Source organism: Oncorhynchus masou, unplaced genomic scaffold (assembly GCF_036934945.1).
Source record: "Oncorhynchus masou masou isolate Uvic2021 unplaced genomic scaffold, UVic_Omas_1.1 unplaced_scaffold_1384, whole genome shotgun sequence".
NCBI classification, from domain to species: domain Eukaryota; kingdom Metazoa; phylum Chordata; class Actinopteri; order Salmoniformes; family Salmonidae; genus Oncorhynchus; species Oncorhynchus masou.
The window spans coordinates 49,085-54,154 of NW_027003757.1; the positions used below are offsets into that span (position 1 = coordinate 49,085).

The window sequence follows — 5,070 nt, forward strand, 5'->3', positions numbered from 1 at the left end:
CTACACTACCATACATTACAATTACACTACACTACCACTACTCTACATTCCACTACTCTACACTACACTACCATACATTACAATTAAACTACCACTACACTACCACTACTCTACACTACACTACCATACATTACCATTACACTACACTACCACTACTCTACCATACATTACCATTACACTACACTACCACTACTCTACATTCCACTACACTACCACTACTCTACCATACATTACAATTACACTACACTACCACTACTCTACATTCCACTACACTACCATACATTACCATTACACTACACTACCACTACTCTACATTCCACTACACTACCATACATTACCATTACACTACACTACCACAACTCTACATTCCACTACACTACCATACATTACCATTACTCTACATTCCACTACACTACCATACATTACCACTACACTACCATACATTACCATTACACTACACTACCACTACTCTACATTCCACTACACTACAATACATTACCATTCCACTACACTACCACTGTTTGCTACATTCCACTACAGCCTTGTGTCATACATTACCATTCCACTACACTCCTATAAAACAGAACCTGTACAGGAACTGATCTGCAGCCAGTCATGAAACCATAGAGGGTTCCAGGATGATACAACCCGAACAATGACGGTCGTTTTTGTACATAACCCTGACCTGGTGTTCACTAGTGTTCAGCACTGGGATCAAGAAAGTCCTCATACATATGTGTCAAGTTTGTGATTAGTACATATAGAGTAACATAATCGCGCATTCTGATTAGTACATATAGAGTAGCATAATAGCATTCTGATTAGTAATATAGAGTAGCATAATAGTATTCTGATTAGTACATATACAGTAACATAATAGTATTCTGATTAGTACATATGCAGTAACATCTTGACCACATTTACATATGCAGCATAATATATTCTGATTAGTACATATACAGTAAGAAAGTATTCTGATACATATGCAGTAACATAATAGCATTATGATTATACATATGCAGTAACATAATAGTATTCTGATTAGTATATAATGTGCGGTAACATAATGAGTATTATGATTAGTACATATGCAGTAACGTAATAGTATTCTGATTAGTACATATGCAGTAACGTAATAGTATTCTGATTAGTACATATGCAGTAACGTAATAGTATTCTGATTAGTACATATGCAGTAACGTAATAGTATTCTGATTAGTACATATACCTTAGCGTAATAGTATTATGATTAGGTACATATGCAGTAGCAGTAATGAGTATTCTGATTAGTACATATGCAGTAACGTAATAGTATTCTGATTAGTACATATGCAGCAACGTAATAGTATTCTGATTAGTACATATGCAGCAACGTAATAGTATTCTGATTAGTCAGTCCTGATTTGAAACGGATACATAATTAGTCATCATTGATAAAAATTCCCTTAACACAAAGCTTATATTAATACATTATATTATGCATAACAAAGCCTCCTATTAATACAATATATTATGTACTGTACCAGTCATATAAATGAAATACATTTGTATTGTTCTAGTCACTGTTCAGTACTGGTCTGTTTCATCTTCACTAACTCTTACTTTATGGCTGTTCTCATTGGCATTAAGATGGATATGTGTAATTCACTCAGTACTTAGTGAATGTATCCTGATCCCAGATCTGTTGGCACCTTCTTGGCAACGCCGATGGCTGTTTGTCATTGCCAATTAACAACCTGTTGGCAAGACTGTACAAATGGATCTGGAACCAGGCTAGACACCACAAACTGTTGTGGGACCGGGCTATAGCCGGGTAGTGAATAGGTTGTGACGTATCTGTTTTTGTGTTTCAGCTCTTTGGAATGGCCTTCGCCATGACCCTGTACTGCCAGATTGGGAAGAGGGACGCCAACACTGTCTAATGCAGCAACACGTGATACACTTGATCTGGGGTTGTGGTCAAGTTGAATGGGAAGTCATCAATTCAGGAAGTCAAATGAAAGTCCAATACAATAAATGAAGAAGAAAAAATTCAATGATTTCTCAAACTGAAAAGCAGAAGTTATTTATTCCAAGTTTTTACATTAGCAATGTTAAATACAATTCACTTCCTCAATTGACTGACTTCAATTCAAATTGACCCCAATCATGACTTGATCAAAAGCTGGCTTTGACATAACCCATACAGCATGCTTGCAACATGTACTTGATACTGAACATTGGGGTTCAAATCTAGTCCATTCAGAAAGTACACTGAAATTCCAGTTCTCCTCAATCAGGAACATTTGGAATTAGGTTTGCTTTGTGAATTGACTGGAAATGGACTGGACCCCCAACCTGCTGAACTATGGACCACAATGCATCATGTGTTTCTCCATCATTTACCTGCATCAAATGATGCTCTGATTTAGATTTCAGATCTTTGTTAAATTATGGCAGTTTCTTCACTTGTGAAGTTGATTGATCCATATGTCATTGAACATGAATTAGTGTATTTTTCTTTTCTTTAAAGGAGCTCTGTTTCATTGTCTACTGCTCTACTGTCTCTCTCTGAATTGGGGGCTTCGCTGTCCATACACTGAACTGTGTATTATTCATGCTGACGTGTTGAACTTTCCCCCCCCCCCCCCCGTTTTATGGCCATCATCTCGTAGATATTAAAGTCTGACGGTAAATATTGATCACGCTGTACATACATTCACCTGTTATGTATTTGAGTTGTATAATGATTGCAGTACATGTCAGAACGTCTTCTGTTCAAGGCCTGTGACCAATGGTTTTATGGCTGTTCCCCTTTTTGAGGCACATCAGAAATAAAGAAGTCGTAGCTCACTTGGTTTCCTCATTTGCATCCTCGCCTCCAGCCCGCCTCTTCAGAGAACAACTTTGACTCATTAAGAAATCCGGTCCCATATTCTTAAAACCTCAGGAGGGCTGATCTAGGTTCAGTTACGTAATAGATCAGATTACATGGATGGTGGGGGGAGATCTGATCCTAGGTCAGATTGCATGGACGGTAGGGGGGAGATCTGATCCTAGGTCAGATTACATGGACGGTAGGGGGAGATCTGATCCTAGGTCAGATTACATGGATGGTGGGGGGAGATCTGATCCTAGGTCAGATTGCATGGACGGTAGGGGGAGATCTGATCCTAGGTCAGATTACATGGACGGTAGGGGGAGATCTGATCCTAGTCAGATTACATGGATGGTGTGGGAGATCTGATCCTAGGTCAGATTGCATGGACGGTGGGGAGATCTGATCCTAGGTCAGATTACATGGACGTGGGGAGATCTGATCCTAGGTCAGATTACATGGACGGGGAGATCTGATCCTAGGTCAGATTACATGGATGGTGGGGAGATCTGATCCTAGGTCAGCACTCCTACTCAGAGGCTTTATGGAATATTGGCCCAGCTCCCTTTTTACATGGTGTTGATTCTCAGTACTCCCCATATAACCTGTATAGAATCCATCTGTAATTTGCATGTCTTCGTGGGGTCATGAACTATTAACACAACCTTAAGGAATCAGAGCAGTCCTGGGGTTGGGATTGTTAGGCACCAAACTGAAGACTGATAACAAACTGGGAGGGACTAACTGAAACCCGTCCAATAAGAAACATTTTGGGTTTGTGTTTTTATATGATGTGCACCAATGAACACCAACCTGATGTCTAAGAGGAACTCTGTGTATAATCACTGTCAAGACACTTGTCAGTTACAGGAAATGACAAACCCCAGAGTTCTTCTTTCAATGCACATTCTCTCAGAACGAGTCAGAGGTGAGACCAGAGCTGCAACATGTGTTGTTCCTGCTCTATTAGAGGCTGGCTGCTTTTCTTCACAATCCTACAAGTGGTAACGCAACACTTAAATATCATGTTATTGTGTTGGATTTATTTTTAATCAATCATTAACGGAAACTATTTTTAATAAATCTAAAAAATGGTGTCCAATATTCTGAATATATAAATGTTCTTATGGCTTTTCTCCCTAAATGTCTGTTTCTTCAGATTGATGGCATGAGTTTCATTGTGACCCCGTGGAAGTATTACAGAAGCAGGGAAAATGTAAGGTTTTCTAACCTGTTATTTTCCTCTTGTAGTAACTGCATTGGAACAAACTGCAAGTGTTAACTACAAGATGAACGTCTGTCTGAGGGGTGTGTGTTTCATGGTGAAGGACCTAGATGAACGTCTGTCTGATGGGTGTGTTTAATGGTGAAGGACCTAGATGAACGTCTGTCTGAGGGGTGTGTTTAATGGTGAAGGACCTAGATGAACGTCTGTCTGAGGGGTGTGTTTAATGGTGAAGGACCTAGATGAACGTCTGTCTGATGGGTGTGTGTTTAATGGTGAAGGACCTAGATGAAGGTCTGTGATGGGTGTGTGTTTAATGGTGAAGGACCTAGATGAAGGTCTGTCTGATGGGTGTGTGTTTAATGGTGAAGGACCTAGATGAAGGTCTGTGATGGGTGTGTGTTTAATGGTGAAGGACCTAGATGAACGTCTGTCTGAGGGGTGTGTGTTTAATGGTGAAGGACCTAGATGAACGTCTGTCTGATGGGTGTGTGTTTAATGGTGAAGGACCTAGATGAACGTCTTTCTGGTGGGTGTGTGTTTAATGGTGAAGGACCTAGATGAAGGTCTGTCTGATGGGTGTGTGTTTAATGGTGAAGGACCTAGATGAACGTCTGTCTGATGGGTGTGTGTTTAATGGTGAAGGACCTAGATGAAGGTCTGTGATGGGTGTGTGTTTAATGGTGAAGGACCTAGATGAAGGTCTGTCTGATGGGTGTGTGTTTAATGGTGAAGGTCCTAGATGAACGTCTGTCTGATGGGTGTGTGTTTAATGGTGAAGGACCTAGATGAACGTCTGTCTGATGGGTGTGTTTAATGGTGAAGGACCTAGATGAACGTCTGTCTGATGGGTGTGTTTAATGGTGAAGGACCTAGATGAACGTCTGTCTGATGGGTGTGTTTAATGGTGAAGGACCTAGATGAAGGTCTGTCTGATGGGTGTGTGTTTAATGGTGAGCGACCTAGATGAAGGTCTGTCTGATGGGTG

General features: G+C 40.3%; 1 long non-coding RNA gene across 2 annotated transcripts; it reads left to right on the top strand.

The window, feature by feature from the left end:
- The first annotated feature begins 3,580 nt into the window (after positions 1 to 3,580).
- Positions 3,581 to 4,416, top strand: LOC135530575 (uncharacterized). 2 transcript variants are annotated; one of them, XR_010453866.1, is made up of 3 exons: positions 3,581 to 3,861; positions 4,017 to 4,255; positions 4,298 to 4,416. It is a non-coding gene; the product is annotated as an uncharacterized LOC135530575 (long non-coding RNA). The 2 variants fall into 2 exon arrangements; XR_010453867.1 differs by having other exon boundaries at positions 3,582 to 3,861; positions 4,017 to 4,211.
- The last annotated feature ends 654 nt before the right edge of the window (positions 4,417 to 5,070 follow it).